The sequence below is a fragment of the Myotis myotis genome, unplaced genomic scaffold (genome assembly GCF_014108235.1).
Source record: "Myotis myotis isolate mMyoMyo1 unplaced genomic scaffold, mMyoMyo1.p scaffold_m19_p_1, whole genome shotgun sequence".
Taxonomy (NCBI): Eukaryota; Metazoa; Chordata; class Mammalia; order Chiroptera; family Vespertilionidae; genus Myotis; species Myotis myotis.
This window is the reverse complement of record NW_023416313.1, coordinates 219484260-219502062: the sequence shown is the minus strand read 5'-3', so window position 1 is coordinate 219502062 and position 17803 is coordinate 219484260. Positions and strand designations below refer to the sequence as shown.

At 47.1% G+C, this 17803-nt stretch overlaps 1 long non-coding RNA gene across 2 annotated transcripts in view; it reads left to right on the top strand.

The window, feature by feature from the left end:
* Window positions 1-11290, top strand: part of LOC118659995 — a 37585-nt gene extending 26295 nt beyond the window's left edge. For both annotated transcript variants that reach the window (XR_004968777.1, XR_004968779.1), the window contains one exon: window positions 10915-11290. This is a non-coding gene — a long non-coding RNA (uncharacterized LOC118659995). The remainder of the gene's footprint in view (window positions 1-10914) is intronic.
* The last annotated feature ends 6513 nt before the right edge of the window (window positions 11291-17803 follow it).

Below are 17803 nucleotides of genomic sequence, written 5' to 3'. Positions count from 1 at the left end.
TGAAGATGTGAATGACAGGATCAATAGTTGCCTGATGGATCAGAGGATGGAAGACTGGATGAAGATGTAGTGAGTGGGTGAGTAGTTGACTGATGGGTGAGAGATGGAAAGAAGAATAAAAGTGAAGTGAGTGAATGAGTGATTGGCTGATGAATGAGAGGATGGAGGGATGGATGAAGATGTAGCAAGTGGTCAGTGATTGGCTAATTGATGAGAGTATGGAAGAATAAAAGGGTGGATGAAGATGGGAAGTGTGGGTCAATAGCTAGCTGATGAGAGAGAGTATGAAAGGATGGATAAAGATGTAGTGAATGGTCACTGATTGGCTAATGGATTAGAAGATAGAAAGATAGAAGGATGGATGAAGACACAGTGAAAGATCCGTGATTGCCTAACGGATGAGAGGATGGAAGGATGAAGATATGAAAGACTGTTGTCAGTGGATGGCTAATGGATGAGAGGATGGAGGGATGAAGATGTAACAAGTGGTCAGTGATTGGCTAATGGATTAGAGGATGGAAAGATAGAAGGATGGATGAAGATGTAGTGAGTGGATCAGTGGTTGGCTGATGGTTAGGGGGATGGAAGGATGAAGATGTGAGTGACTGAATGGTTGGCTGCTGGATGAGAGAATGGAAGGATTGATGAAGATGTAGTGAGTGGTCAGTGATTGGCTGATTGATGAGAGGATGAAAGGGAGGATTAAATTTAATGAGTTTGTGAGTGGTTATCTAATGGATTAAAGGATGGAAGAATAGATAAAAATGTAGTTAATAGTTAGTGGTTGCCTATTGGATGACAGGATGGAAAGATGGATGAATGTGTATTGAGTGAATGTCTGATTGACTAATGGATGAGAGAATGGATAGAAGGATAAAGATGTAGTGAATAGTCAGTGACTGGCTAATGAATAAGAGAATGGAAGTGTGTAAGAATGGGTGAAGACCTAAATAGTGGATAAGTGGATGGATGATGGATGACAGGATGGAGGATGGATGAAGATGTACTGAGTGGGTTTTTGGTTGGCTGATGGATGAAGGTGTATTGAGTGAATGACTGACGGATGGATGGATGAAGATGTGACTGTGGATTTATAGTTGGTTCATGGCTGAGAGGATGGAAGGACGGATGAAGATGCAGTGAGTGGGTGAATAATTGGTTGATGAATGAGAGGTTGTAAATATAAATGAAGATGTGAATGAGAGGTCAGTGGTTGACTGATGGATAATAGAATGGAAAGATGGATGAAGAGGTAATGGGTGGGTTATTGGTTGGCTGATAAGAGGATGGAGGGATGATGAAGATATAGTGAGTAATTATGATTGGTTATTGAAGATAAAGATGGAAGGAAAGAAGAGTGGATGAAGATGTGAATGATATGTGAGTGGTTGTTTGATGGATAGGAGAATGAAGGTTGCATGAAGATGTGAGTGTAGGTCAATAGCTGGGCTGATGGGTGCGAGGATGGAATGGTGGATAAAGAGGTAATGAATGGTCAATGATTGCCTAACCAATGAGGTGGGGGGTAAGGAAGAATGGATGAAGAAGTGAATGATAGTGTGAATGGTTGGTTGATGGGTGACAGGATGGATGAAGATGTAGTGAGTGAATGAGTGATTGGCTGATGAATGAGAGGATGGAAGAATGGATCAAGATGTAGTGAATGATGAGTGATTGCCTAATGAATAAGGGGATGACAGGATAGATGAAAATGTGAATGATAGGGTAATGGTTGCCTGATGGATCAGAAAATGGAAGACTTGATGAAGAGGTAGTGAGTGGGTCAATAGTTGACTGATGGATGAGAGATGGAATGATAGGTGAAAGTGTAGTGAATGAATGATTGGCTGATGAATGAGAGGATGGAACAATACAAGGGTGGATGAAGATATGATTGTAGGTCAATAGTTGACTGATGGGAGAGAGGATGAAAGGATGGATAAAGATGTAGTGAATGGTCAATGATTGGCTAATGGATTAGAGGATAGAAAGATAGAAGGATTGATGAAGACACAGTGAAAGTTCAGTGATTACCTAATGGATGAGAGGATGGAAGGATGAATATGTGAAAGACTGTTAGGTGATGGATGAGAGGATGGATGAAGATGTAAGTGAGTGGGCCACTAGTTGACTGATGGATGAAAGTGTAGTGAGTGAATGAGTGATTGGCTGATGAATGAGTATTGAGGGATGGATGAAGTAGCAAGTGGTTACTGATTGGCTAATTGATGAGGATAGAAGAATAAAAGGGTGGATGAAGATGTGAATGACTGTGAGTGGTCGGTTGCTGGATGAGAAGATGGAAGGGTTGATGAATATGTAGTGAGTGGTCAGTGGTTGACTGATTGATGAGTGGATGGAAGGGGGGATTAAATTTAATGAGTGGGTGAGTGGTTGTCTAATGGATGAAAGGATGGAAGGATGGATGAATGTGTATTGAGAGAATGTCTGATTGACTAATGGATGAGAGAATGGATAGAAGGGTAAAGATGTAGTGAACAATCAGTGATTGTCTAATGGATGAGAGGATGGAAGTGTGGAAGAATGGATGAATCAATGGGTGATTATTGACAGGATGGAGGATGGATGAAGATGTAGTGAGTGGGTTTTTGGTCGGCTTTTGGATGAGATGATGGAAATATGGATGAAGGTATAGTGAGTGAATGACTGTTGGATGAGAGGATGGAGGGTTGGATGAAGATGTGACTGTGGTTTTATAGTTGGTTAATGGCTGAGAGGATGGAAGGATGGATGAAGATGCAGTGAGTGGGAGAATAATTGGCTGATGAATGAGAGATGTAAGTATAAATGAATCTGTGAATGAGAAGTTAGTGAATTACTGATGGAAAATAGGTTGGAAAGATGGATGAAGTATTGAGTGCATGATTGTTTTGCTGATGGATGACAGAATGGAGGAATGAATAAAGGCTTAATGAGTGGTCAGTGATTGGCTAACAGATAATAGCATTGATGGATGAAAATGGGTAAGTGATTAGCTGATGTATAAGATGATGGAAATGTGGATGAAGGTCTAGTGAGTGAATGAATGATTGGATGATTGATGAGAGGCTGGAAGGATTGAAGATACAGTAAGTGATCAGTGATTGGCTTTTGGATGAGAGGACGGAAGCATGGAAGAATGGAAGAATATGGGAATAGTGGGTGAGTGAGTGGTGGTGGATGGATGACAGGATGGAAGGATGGGTGAAGATGTGACTGAGTTCATAGTTGGTTCATGGATGAGAGGATAGAAATATAAATGAAGATGTGAATGAGTGCTCAGTGGTTGACTGGATAATCAGATGGAGGGATGAAGATGTAATGAATAGGTGATTGGTTTGCTAATAAGAGAATGGAAGGATAGATGAAGATGTAGTGAGTGGTCTGTGATTGGTTAATGAAGGAGAAGATGGAAGGAAGTGTGGATGAAGATGTGAATGAGTAGGTGAATGGTGGGTTGATGGATAGGAAAATGAAAGGTTGGATGCAGATGAGAGCGTGACTGATGGGTGAGAGGATGCAAAGAGGGATCTAGGTCAGAGATTGCCTCATGAATAAGGGGAGGGAAGGATGGATGCAGGTGTGAATGATAGGGTCAATGGTTACCTGATGGACCAGAGGGTGGAAGACTAGATTAAGATGTAGTGGGTCAGTAGTTGACTGATGGGTGAGAGATGGAAGGATGGATGAAAGTGAAGTGAGTGAATGAGTGATTGGCTGATGAATGAGAGGATGGAAGGATGATGAAGATGTAGTGAGTGGTCAGTGTGTGGCTAATGGATTAGTGGATAGAAAGATAGGAGGGTTGGTGAAGATGTAGTGAGTGGATTAATGGTTGACTGATAGAAGAGAGGATGGACATATGGATGAAGATGTAGTGAATGTTCAGTCATTGCCTAATGGATGAGAGAGTAGAAGGATGGAAGGATGAAGATATGAATGACTGTCTATGGCTGGCTGATGGAAGAGAGGCTAGAATGATGGGTGAAGATGTAGTGAGTGGATCAGCAGTTGACTGATGCACAAGATATGGAAGGATACATGAAAGTGTAGTGAGTGAGTGAGTGATTGGCTGATGAATGAGAGGATGGAGGGATGGATGAAGATGTAGCAAGTGGTCAGTGATTGGCTAATTGATGAGAGGATGGAAGGATGGATGAAGATAGAGTTAGTCAACAGTGATTGGCTATTGCTTAAGTGAGTGGAAGGATGGATGATGATGTGACTAGTGGATCAGTGGTTGGCTGATGGATGACAGCATGGAGAGATGGATGAAGGTGTAGTGAGTGTCCATGATGGACTAATGGTTGAGAGAATAAAAGGATGGAGTGATCAGTGAAGATGTAGTGAGTGGGTGAGTATCTGGCTGATGGTTGAATATAGAAGGATAGTTTGAAGATGTAGTAGTGGTTAGTAGTTTGCTGATAAATGAGGGGATGGAGGGGTGGATAAACATGTAGTGAATGCATGATGCATTGGCTGCTGGATGAGAGGATGGAGGGATGGATAAAGATATGAATGTGGATCCATGGTTGGCTGATGGATGTGAGGATGGAAGGACAGATGAAGATGTGGGTAGGTTAGTGATTTGCTGGTGGATAAAGATGTAGTAAGTGAGTAATTGGTTTGGTGCTGGATCAGAGGATGATAAGATGGATGAAAGTGTAGTGAGGGAATGATTGGCTGATGGGTGATAGGATAAAAGGATGGATGAAGATGTAGTGAGTGGTGAATGATTGGCTAATGGATGAGAGGATGGAAGGATGGAAAGATAGATGAAGATGTGAATGAGTGATTGGCAGATAAATGGGAAGATGTAAATATAAGTGAAGACGTGAATGAATGGTTAGTGGTTGGCTCATGAATGAGAGGATGGATGATGTAATGAGTGGGTCATGTATTGGCTGATAGAGGAGAGAACTGAGCAATGGATAAAGATGTAGAGTGTTTTCAGTGATCAGCTAATGAAAGGAGGAAGAATGAATGAAGTTGTGAATGAGTATGTGAGTGGTTTTTTTTATGGAAAAGATGAAGGATGAAAGGATGGATGAAGATGTGTGTATGGGTCAGTGGTTGGCTGATGGATTAAAACATAGAAGGGAGATGAAGATGTACTGAGTGGGTCAATGGTTTGCTGCTGGATGAGAGGATGGAAGGATTGATGAAGATTTAGTGAGTGGATGATTGGTTGGTTGATGGATTGACAGGATGGAGGAATGCATAAAGTTGTAAGTCATAAGTGATTGGGTAATGGATGAGAGAATGGAAGGATTTCAAGATGGATGAGAATGTAATGATTGGGTGAGTGTCTGGCTGAAGGGTGATGAAGATGTACTGAGTGGATCAGTGGTTGGCTAATAAACAGGAGGATGGATGAGTATGTGAATGAGTAGATGAATGATTGACTAATGGAATGGAGGGATGGAGGAGGATGGGAGTGCGGGTCTGTGTTTGGCTGAAGGATGAGAGGACAGAAGGATGGACTAAGATGTAGTTAATGGTTCAGTCATTGACTGATGGATGAGAGGCTGGCATTATGGATAAAGGTTTAGTGAGTGAATGAGTGCTTGGCTGACAGATTAGAGGATGGTGGGATGGATGAAGATGTTTTCAGTGGTCAGTGAATGACTATTGGAAGAGAAGATAGAAGGATGTAAGGATGAATGAAGATTCAATGATTGGGTGAGTGGTTAGTTGATGGAGGAGAGAATGGCTTGATGGATGAGGTATAATGAGTGGGTGATGACTTGGCTAATGGATGAAAGGATGGAGGGATGGATGAAGATGTCGTGAATGGGTGATTGGTTGACTGATGCCTGAGGGGATGGAAGCATGTATGCTGGTGTAGTAAGTGATTAGGGATTTGCTAATGGATGATATGATTGAAAGATAGAAGGATTGATGAAGATGTGATTGAGTGGGTAAGTGGGTGTCTGAAGGATAAGATGATGGAGGGATAAATGAAGATGTGATTGAGTGGATGTAAGGAGGGATGAAGATGTAGAGAATAGGTCAGTAGTTGGCTGATGTATGTCAGATTGAAGGAAAGATGAATTTGTAGTGAGTGTATGAGTGATTCACTGATGTATGAGAATATGGAGGGATGAATGAAGATGTAGTGAGTGGTCAATGGCTGGCGAATGGATGAGAGCATGGAAGGATAAAAGGATGGGTGAAGTTGCAAACAAGTGGTTGGATTAGAAGATGAGAGGATGGAAGAAGATGTGAGTGGGTGATTGGAAAAAGGATGAAAGGATGAAGATATGAATGAGGGGGTGAGTGGTTGGTTGATGAATGAGATGATGGAGGGATTGATGAAGATGTGAGTGTGTCAGTGGTTGGCTGATGGATAAGACAATTGAAGGATGGATGACAGTGTAGTGAGTAAATGAGTGAATGGATGATTGGTGAGAGGATAAAGAAATGGATGCAGATGTAGTGAGTAGTCTGTGAATCGCTAATGGATGAGTGGATGGAAGGTCAGAAGGATAAATGGAGATATAGTGAGTTGGTGAATGATTGGTTTATCAATTAGAGGATGGAAGGATGGTATAAAGTGTAGTGAGTGAATGAAAATTAGCTGATGGGTGAGAGTATGGAAGGATTGGTGCATAGGTAGTGGGTGGGAGTTTGGTTGGCTGATGAATAAGATGATGGAAGGATGAATGACGGTATAGTGAGTGAATAAGTGAGCATCTGATGGATGCGAGGATAAAGGGATAGATGAAGATGTAGTGAGTTGTGAACAACTGGAAAATGGGTGAGTTCATGGAAGGCTAGAAGGATGCATGAATATGTAGTGAGTGGGTAAGTAGTTGGCTGATGGATAGAGGATCGTAGGATGGATGAAGATTTAGGAAGTGGGTTTTAGTTGGCTGATGGATGAGATGAGGAAAGGATGTATGAAGGTGTAGTGAATGAATGAATGATTGGTGGATGAATGAGAGGATAAAGGGATGTATATAGATGTGAGTTGTCAGTATATGACTAATGGATGAGAGGATTGAAGGATAGAAGGATGGATGAAAATGTAGTGATTGAGTGAGTGGTTGGCTGATTGATGAGAGGATGGAGGGATGATGAAGATGTAATGAGTGGGTTTTTGGTAGGCTCATAGATAAGACAGTGGAAAGATAGATGAAGGTGTAGTGAATGACTGAGTGATTGGATTATGGATGAGAATATGGATTATGATGTAGGGAGTGGTCAGTGATTGGCTAATGGATGAGAAGATGTAAGGATGGAAGGATAGATGAAGGTGTGAATGAGTGGGTGAATGTTTGGCTGATGAATGAGAGGATGGAAGGAGAGATGAATATGTAGTGAGTAGTCAGTGTATTGCTAATGATGAGAGGATGGAAGGATAATAATATGGATGAAGATGTAAGTGGGTGAATGGTAGGATGATGGATGAGAGGATGGTAGGGTGGATGACTGTATAGTGAATAAGTAAATGATTGGCTGATGGATGAGAGGCTGGAAGAAAGGATGAAGATGTAGTGAGTGGGGTTTTGTTTGACAGATGGTTAAGACAGTGTAAGGATGGATGAAGGTAGAGTGAGTGATTGAGTGATTGGCTAGTGGATGAGAGGATGGAAGGATGGGTGAAGCTATGAATGGGGAGGTGAGTGGTTGATTGATATATGAGAGATGGAAGTGATGAAGATGTAGTGAGTGGTCAGTGTATTGCTAATAGATGTGAGGATGGAAGGATAGTAGGATGGCTTAAGATGTAGTAAGTGAGTGAGTAGTTGGCTGATGGATGACATGGATGGAAGGATGGATGAAGATGTGAGTGAATGATCGATTGGCTGATGGATGAGAGGATGGAGGGATGAATGAAGATGTAGTAAGTGTTCAGTGATTGGCTAATGGATGAGAGGATGGTAGGGTGGATGAAGATGTGAATCAGTGGGTGAGTGGTTGGCTGATGGATAAGAGTATGGAAGGAGCAATGAAGATGTAGTGATTGGGTTAGTGGTTGGCTATTGTATGAAAAGATGGAAGGATGGATGAAATTTTAGTGAGTGAACTAAACTCACTAATGGTTGGCTAATGGATGAGAGGATGGAATGTTGGAAGGATGGATGAAGATGTGTGTGGATGAGTGGTTGGCTAATGGATGAGAGGATAGAAAGATGTATGAGAAGATGGAAAGATGGATGAAGGTATAGTGAGTGATGAATGATTGGCTGATTGATGAATGGAAGGAAGGATGTTGAAGGTGTAATGTGGTCAGTGATTGGCTAGTGGATGAGATAATCAAATGTTGATGAAGTTGTGAGTGAGTGGGTAAGTGATTGGCCTATCAGTTAGAGAATGGATGACTGTGCTGTGAATGGTCATTGATTGGCTAATGGAAGAGAAGATGGCAGGATGGATGGATGGTTGTAGATGTAGTGAGTTGGTGAGTGGGTGGCTGGATGAGAGGATGGAAGGATGGATTAATGTGTAGTGAGTGATTGAATGATTGCCTGATGGATGAGAGGATGAAGGGATGAATGAAAGTGTAATGAGTTGTCAGTGATATTCTTGGGAGGTTGGCGATGATTTCCAACTTAATTTGATCCATCCATCCATCCATCCTTGAATTCATCCTACATTTCTTAACATGGCGTTTTGGCCTCTCCCTTTTCTGAAAGCAAACCTTTTCCTTTGGTTGTGGTGTGTAGTGCCATGGGCTGTGGTCATATAGCAAACACCCATATTTATAGCTTCTTCCTCCAGAGTCACTGCTGTAAGCAAGCCCCAGCTGAATCTCATCTGCCACCGTCACCCATATGGCTTCCTTCTCTAAGGTGCTTTCCCATGCATCACACACAGTGATGAATCCACGACTGGGGTCTGACAGGGCCCCTGTCCACCAGCAGAGACATCCTCTCCAGGCCACCCTGTCTGGTGGTGCCTGGTCCCTGCCATAACCTTTGCCTTCCACCTTCCAGGTTCCTCCACCAGATGGCCGTGGTTATAACCCATTCCTTCATCCCTTAATTCCTTCCTTCATTCACTCCCAGTCAACACACAATTTTAAAAATCAGCTAGTGCTAGACTAGGGCCAGCTCACAAGGATTCATTGTGACATCTCCTTTTGGAAGGAGAGCTGAGCAAGTTTGCAAGGGGCTGTGTTTGTGTGTCAGTCATCAGGTGAGACCCTTATTCAGCTGCCACTTCCAAGTCTGAGTTCTGTTGAAAGTTTGATTATCTTTTCCAACTTTGTTCCTTACAAAACGAGGTTGATTAGTAATCAGTAAACTGTGTTCCCTGCGTGCTCAGAAATCACAGCCCATATTTTCAAGAGGCTCGAGTGAGAGCCAGGGGGCCTGAGTTGAAGGGCTGGTTCCAGCCGTGAGCAGGCTTTCAAGTCATTAGCGCACCTTGGTCTGGCGCCACTGAGGAGATCTTAGAGCCATTCCTGCCCCATTTGAGATTAGTTAATGCTCAGCTCTATTTAGAGAAAATTGGGGGAGATGATTGCTCTTGTGGATGACAAGGACCATGCCCTGTGAGGGGTCTATACGGAACAACTCATCAGTGAAGCAGGGTGTCCAAGGCACATGGCGCTTGGCAAACCTTAGATGCAGCTCCCAGCATCCATGCAGGTCCCAGACATGGTGAGGACCCCCCCCCCCGCCTTTAGCCTATTGTTCCCAGCATGGGACAAGGTTTGGGCCTTGGGGACACTATTGAGAATTCAGCATTTTATTTATTGCATTGAGGGGTAGGTAGACTGGGCAAAGCCGGAACCTTGGAGCTAGACAAATGTGTGGCGTTTAAACTTAAGGTGACTGCTTGGGTCTATCTTCTGCGGGGGAACCTAGCACCCACCTCGCAGGGCAGATGTTGAGGGGTGGGGCTCTGGAGGTCTTGCCCATTTAGTTTCTGGTCCTGATGTTACTATTTGCCAGTGTAGTGGTCTTTGGGCAGGTTACTTAAACCACCCCGAGTCTTGGCATTCCCATCTGTAGATTGGGTGCATCATGATTGTGTCCTCCAGGGGATGCTGGTAGACACCGAGAAAGGTGGCTGTGCCTGGCTGTACCCCGTGTATTGGTTCCCAAGAATCAAGATCTGGGTTTGAGCTGCCCCAGCACCTTTTTACACATGTGTGTTTGTGGGTGTGTGTGTGGTAGCTATGTGATCTTGCTTACCTGTAACCTGGAACTAGTCACATACCTGACATGGTTTTTGCTTCAGTGAGGTTATTTATATGAAAATAAATGCTTTGTTACCTGGCACACAGAAGCCCTCGCCCTCCTGGGGGCTTTGAGGCTGGCCATGCGCCCTGCAGTCTGTGGGCGCTGGTCACAGAGCCCTGTGCTCCCTGGCCTCTGGCCCAGGGGACTGTGGGACAGAGTAGAGGTGTGGGAGAGGCACCTGGCCAACTCTGGGGAGACAGGGAGGGAGGGAAGGGAAGAGAGGCCAAAATGGGAAGATCAGGGAGAATATCTAGAAACCCCCAGAGTAGGACGAGGCTGATATTTTAGAAAACACTCAGGTTTCATTGGTAATGGGTTGGAGAGCTGGGGTGGTCTTTGGAAAGGCTACGAGTTCCAGATTTTGGGTTAATGCGGTGAGCACTGTGAGAGGTGGCTGGTCGGGGAGGGCGCCATGACCAGGGTTGTGCTTCTGGAAGTCTGTGCGGGTGGAGGAGACCCAGGTAATGTGCAGGACACCAGAGGCTGAAGGGAACTAAGTAGAAAGGCTGGAGCTGGTGGCTGGGTGCTCCCCTCGACCCCATGACAGCGGAGAGCCAGGGCCTTTCCTGCGATGTCCAGGTTCTCAGGCGCTCCGTCTGGTAAGCAGAGGGGGTTCCTGTCCTCTCTGCGCTCCTGACCTGCCTGTCTGCATGAGAACGCTTGTTGGCCAGTGCGACCGAGAGTGGGTGGCCTTCATCTGCACCTGTGTCTCTCTCAGCCTCCACAGCCACGGGGACGCCCTGCTCACATTCCCTCGGGACAGGCTGGACCCAAAGACTCTGGACCCGGCTGCCCCCTGCAAGGAGGGGTGTGCCCTCCTCCTCAGCCTCCCCTGCGGTAGTCGCCCACCCTATGCGGATGGACTTCATTGAGCTGAGGGTCAGACACGTGGGCTTGACGCCTGCCCACACCTTACGAACCCTGAGACTTAGGGGACTGGCTGTGCCTTCGCCATCCGCATCTGTGAAAGGGGCTCTGCACCTACCTCACAGGGTTGTTGTGAGGAGTCTGTGATGCGGTCTGAAAGTGCCCAACCTGGGGCTTGGCACATCCTATTGTGCTCTCAATAAATATCTTTTTTTTGCCTTAACAAACACAGTAATGGACGTGCTACTAATGTAAGGACGGGTAAGTGTTAAATGTGCCTCTCACTGGGGCTTCTCTCTTTGGGCAGTGTGATGGGTGGGGAGGGTCAGGGGAGCCAGCTCCAGTCCCCGCCTGTCCCTTACCCATCTGGCACTCAAGGGTGATAAAATGTCCTGCAGCAGGGCTGGCCTGGTGGAGGTTCTGGGACTGATGCACATATGGATGAGCTAACCTGGATGGACCCCCTTTGTTTAATGGTCATAGGATGCCAGGTTTCTTTCCAGAAAGGAATATACAGAGATGGTGGAGGAAGTCCGAGTTGAGCTCACTGTCCTGGCTTCTGCAGCCTCAGAGGGTCTGCCCCCAGGGCTACAGTTCTTGTCCTCCTCACACATTGTGGTGGTGGGGGCCTCTGGCCAGGCAGTTATCATTTTAGAACTGATGGCAAGTGGACGGCCAAGCAGGTAGTCTCAAGCAGGTACAATCTGCCTGTGATCCTGAGTCAACACTCATTCCAGGAGAGTCCTGTATGTAATGGGTAAAGCTGCAGTCACTGATGAAGCTGAGTCATTAAGAATGAAGGACTCCTAGATGTTCCAGAGCTGAGACTATAGCTCCAGCCTCCGTTGAAGCTCAGATGTCCATGATGAGTGGCCCTCTTGAAGTTGCAGATCTGAGAACCCAGCTTCAGAGTCTGATGAAGCCCAAATGTCCCTGATGAGTGGTCCTCTTGATGTTCCAGAATTGAGAACCCAGCTTAAGTCTCCAATGAAGCTCAGACATCCATGATCAGTGGCACTCATGATGTTCCAGATCTGAGACCCCATCTCCAGCCTCCGATGAAGCTCATATGTCAATGATGAGTGGCCCTCTTGATGTTCTAGAACTGAGACCTCAGCTCCAGCCTCTGGTGAAGCTCAAATGTCCATGACAAGTGGCCATCTTGATGTTCCAGAACTGAGAACCCAGCTTCAGAGTCTGATGAAGCCCAAATGTCCCTGATGAGTGGCCCTCTTGATGTTCCAGACCTGAGAACCCAGTTCCAGCCTCTGAAGAAGCTCAGATGTCCATGATGAAGGGTCCTCTTGATGTTCCAGATGTGAAACCCCAGGTCCAGCCTCTGATGGAGCTCAGATGTCCACAATGAGTGGCCCTCATGATGTTTAAGATCTGAGAACCCAGTTCCAGTCTCCGATGAAGCCCAAATGTCCCTGATGAGTGGCCCTCTTGATGTTCCAGAACTGAGACCTCAGCTCTAGCCTCTGATGAAGCTTAAATATCTATGACGAGTGGCCCTCCTGATGTTCCAGACCTGAGAACCCAGTTCCAGCCTCTGAAGAAGCTCAGGTGTCCATGATGAAGGGTCCTCTTGATGTTCCAGATGTGAAACCCCAGGTCCAGCCTCTGATGGAGCTCAGATGTCCACAATGAGTGGCCCTCATGATGTTTAAGATCTGAGAACCCAGTTCCAGTCTCCGATGAAGCTCAAAGGTCCATGATGAGTGGCCACCTTCATGTTTCAGAACTGAGATCCCAGCTAAGTCTCCAGTGAAGCTCAGGTGTCCACAGTGAGTGGCCCTTATGATGTTCCAGATATGAGATTCCAGCTCCAACTCCAGCCTCTGATGGAGATCAGAGGTCCACCAGTCTCCGATGAAGCTCAAAGGTCCATGATGAGTGGCCACCTTCATGTTTCAGAACTGAGAACCCAGCTAAATCTCCAGTGAAGCTCAGATGTCCACAGTGAGTGGCCCTTATGATGTTCCAGATATGAGATTCCAGCTCCAACTCCAGCCTCTGATGGAGATCAGAGGTCCACGATGAGTGGCCCTCATGATGTTCCAGATCTGGGACCTCAGCTCCAGCCTCTGACTGAGCTCAGATGTCAACAATGAATGGCCCACTTGATGTTCCAGATCTGAGACTCCAGCTCCAGCCTCTTATGAAGCTCAAATGTCCATGATGAGTGGTCATCTCAATGTTTCAGAACTGAGACCCAGCTCCAGCATCCAGTGAAGCTCAGATGACCATGGTGAATGGCCGTCATGATGTTCCACAACTGAGACCCCAGCTCCACCTTCTGATGAAGCTCAGATGTCCATGATGAAGGCTCCACTTGATGTTCCAGATCTGAAATCCAATTCCAGCCTCTGATGGAGCTCAGATGTCCATCATGGGTGGCCCTCATGAGGTTCCAGATCTGAGACCCCAGCTCCAGCCTCTGAGCTCAGATGTCAGCAGTGAATGGCCCTCTTGATGTTCCAGAACTGAGATTCCAGCTCAAGTCCCCAATGAAGCTTTGATGCCCATGATGATGGCTCTGCTTGATGTTGTAGAGCTGAGACCTCAGCTCTGACCTCTGATGAAGCTAAGACGTCCATGATGAGGAGTCCCTTGATGTTCTAGAGTCAAGATTCTAGCTCCAGCCTCCAAAGAAGTTGTGATATGCAGAACTGGTGAGAAATCCTCAAAGCCATGGACTTGCTAAGAAGGAGTAGATGTGGCTGAGGCTTGACTTGAGATCAGAGATGACAGAGGACACTCTGCCCTTCACCCATGCCTTGTGGCCCTCCTTATTAGCATCATTGGAGGTAGCATTTCAATCTGAGGGAAGCTGGGTTCCCAGATGCATAAGGAGACATGTGCCGTGGAGACTCCTGGCAGGAGGAAGGGTGTTCGGGAAGAGCATGGTAGCAGAAATCAAGGATTGTGTCTGGGGAACTGCCTACAAAGCCTACCCATGGGCGTGTATCTCAACAGCAAAGTACGGTTTTATGCCTTTTAGTTGTGCTAGACTCATGGCTGGCCACACACCAGGCTTGACTCATGGGCTGCCAAGTTGGCTGGAACCTGGAATGTAACCCAAGCTCATTTCTGCGGCTTAGCTGCTCTGCCAGGGGAAGGTGCTAAACGCCCACTCGCCAGCCCGGCGTGAAGCTGAAGCCTTGGGGCTGGTCAGATCTGGTTGCCTCTTTCCAGCAACTGAAGTTTATTGAGATTGGGACTGGGACAGGGCTGGACCATCATGATGGGCATGGAGATGGCATGGATGGCAAGGAGGCTCCCCAACTACATAGGGACTAGATGGCAGCTTTCCAGATGCAGCTGCACTTTGGGCCTGGAGACCTTGCCCTGAGCACCTTGACCATAGCTGGGCTCCTTCAGGAACTTGGTTGACATCAGACTCTTTACTTCGTTGGAAAGAGATGACAATTAAAGAAATAAGGCCCAAATTATTGACTTGCTCAGAAACCATAGAACGTAATGGATAGATATTGAGGTGAAGCTATGAAAAGTGTCAACTTTGGGAGGAGAGACTGCTGGGTATTATTCTGGGCATGCTGACTCTGAAATCTCAAGATTTGATGGTTCTGAGAATTCGATATCATCAGTTTATGCCATTAAGATACAGCTCCAATAATATACCCCAGAAACTGACATATTTTATGCAGTTGTTGTCTGCACAAAAGAGAGCAGCTAGCAAGAGTTTTTGAAACAAAACAAAACAAAACAAAACAAAACAAAACAAAATGAACACATCTTGACAATGCCAACATCATTTCGTTGATATTTCCTGGAAATTCATTAGAATTTGGAACTATGCACACAAACTTTTATGAGTAATTGGAACTCAAGACTTCGGATGGAATGAAGGAGAAATGTTTTAGAGGACTGCCTCACCCCACCGCCACCCTCATTTGACCAAGTTATTTTTAGGAGAGTTCCTAGAACAAATAATTATTAGAATCACTCATTACTAATTTCCTAGAAGTCCAGACAACAAATTCAAATCCAAATGCAAAACGGATGAGCCAGGTTTGTAATGTCTGTGAAGAACATGTGAAATTTGCTCCCTAAAATTATTAGTTTCAGGGAGATGGAAGTAGAATTGCAGTAGTGGCAGGAGGGATGGGTGGAGCCTCTAGATCACCAGGTTGCTTCCCCTGACTTGAGTCAGAGAGATTGGAGACTATTATACAGCCCCTCCCAGGAAGGTCGTCAAACTCCAAGGTGTTGGGGGAGTGTGCTAGGCACTGTGCTGAGACTCTGGGGGCAGAGATGAGTGCGATTCAGACCCTGCCCTCCAAGTGGGAAAGGTCAGATTCCAAATGGTGCTGCTCTGCTCTCAGCATCGGGCCCATAGTGGTCTCCCAGTTCACTCCCCCATTTTACAGTTGAAGACACTGAGGCCGAGAGAAAGATTGGTTCCTGGTGTTCGTTAAGACCAGACCTCTCTCTGGAGGCCATGGCACCGCTATATCCTATCACAGCCTGCATCTGATTTCACTGAGATTCAGGAAGACCCCGGAAGCCTGAGTGGATCACCTTCAGTCACCCATCAAGAGAGCAGAAGTAGGAAGGCTTGGCTCCAGATCTCCCACCCCCTTGGGCAGAGTGATTTTGCTGGTCCCCAGTGCCATGCTGGAAGACCAGACCACGAGGCGCAAGGATGCTCCGGGAGGAACTTTATCTAGGAGTTCTGGGAACCGGGCCCAGCCGTAATTCGTCTCCGACTCTCCCCCTCAGGGCCTCAGTTTCCCCACCACTCACTTTGTCTTTCTCCTGCTTGTTGGAGGGACATTCTCTGGTGGGAGTCACCACTCACACGTTGTAAGTAGCAGCCATTTGACTAAATGGATCAGTGGCAGGGCGAGTGGTGGTTACTGAGGGAGAGGAGGTCCTAGCCTTCTTCCTTCCCAGAAGGGACCAAGCTGGACCTCAGATTTCACTGACGCTCCCAGGTCAGCCTTTAGGAAGCGGGGCACAGTGATGCCCTGGCTGCACTTTTCCTTCCAGATGACTATAATTTTCCCCTTATCCTGACCAGTGGCTGCCATCACCAAACTGTGGGCTGGCGTGTGGTGGGTCAGGTGTCTAGCAAAGCTTTCTCTCAAGCTCCCCTCACAGTAGCCACCTGGGAGGCAGTGCTCCTAATACTGCCCTCCCTGTGCTACTCAGGGGACATTTTGGGCTCTTCCTCCAGACCGCGGCACCCAGCTATCAAGTAGGGCCTCCAGGGAAGCCAGCCATGGGTGGGTGGAGGTGGCTTGGGCAGATGAGTGGGCAGCACAGTGGGGAGCAGGACAGCAGCTAATTGGCACAGAGAGTGAGGCCAAATTCAGGCCAGATGTTACTGGGTTAGTCTGCAAAGGAGGGGGTTCCTCTCACCCCAGGGAGACATTTATTACACTAATTCGATTGTGGGAAAGACCAAATTCCAGGGGATGCAGCTGTGGTCTTAGTAGGGCCCATAGTGGTCTCTGTCAGCACTGTTGCCGCTGAGAGGCCTCTATAGGCAAGAACGCCCAGGAGGTTGGGGGGTGGGGGAGGGGGTGGGTGGTGGCTGGGAGGGGGGTGGGCGTGGGTGGGGGTGGGGCTGGCAGGGTGATGTGGAGTATTACCTATATACCTGCACTTTACAAAGCACTTTATCTGTTTGCTTGGTGTTGGCTGGAGATGGAAGGAGTAAGTGTGCCTGTCAGTGGACTGTGTGCTCGTCAGTCCCCCAGGTCAGGGGTGGGACCCTGGGCTTGGAGAGGGGCAGAGGGTGCTCTGGGTGGACTCACATGTGAGTCCCCGAGGTTTGGGGTTAATTCTCCTGGGGTCAGGAGGGGCCTTTCCTGTGACATATGGCGGGCTTCGGTGCCCCAGAATCAGAAGGCCATAGGGCTAGGAGGACAGCCTCTTGGTACACTCCAGACCTGGCCTTTAGGAACTATTACCCAGGCTGGAACTCACCTCCTTCTACTTAGAATTGCCCAGGACCCCAAGGGCCAGGCCTTAGCCTAAACCCCCGTCCCTCAGCCTGTGCCCATCACTTTCCATCATGCTGCTTCCAGGGCTCCTGCCATCCGGGGCCCACAGTCCAGGGATTACTAGCCGCGGCTCTCGGCTGACTTTCCCGGGTTAAGCTCAGGTTTTGTCCTGGCCCAGGGAGGGCTCAGTGTGCAGGGGACCCTGGCCTGGGGGTAGATGATTGCCTGTGCTTGCCTGGGTGTTGTTGGGTGTGTGTATGTGTGTGTGCATGTGTGCGTATGCATGTGCAATCTGCGTGTTTCCACGTGTACCTGGGTGTGTTTGTGTGTGCATGCGTGAGTGTGCATGCGTGAGTGTGCATGCATGTGCAGCCTGTGCTTGTGTGTGCATATGTGTGCATGTATGTATGTACGTATGTGTGTGTGCATGTGTGGCACATGTGTGAGCTTGTGAGAGAGAGAGAGAGAGAGAGAGAGAGAGAGAGAGAGAGAGAGAGAGAGAAACAGATGTTGAGTGAATGGAAGTGAGAGACAGAGTGGGTCTCTCCCTAACCCCAGATACCCTAGCCTGGATTTCACATCCACTTCTCCCCAAGACCCTTGCTCTCAACCACTGCTGCCACATTCCCCTCGGAGCTTTGTCCACTAGCCCATCTGTGCATCTAGTTCCGCCACAGTGGGCAGAAGAGTGGCACCTCAGTCCCCAGCCCCTTATTCATCACTGTCCCACCCCCTCCCCTTGCCGCTCCTTGGCAATGCTGCTAT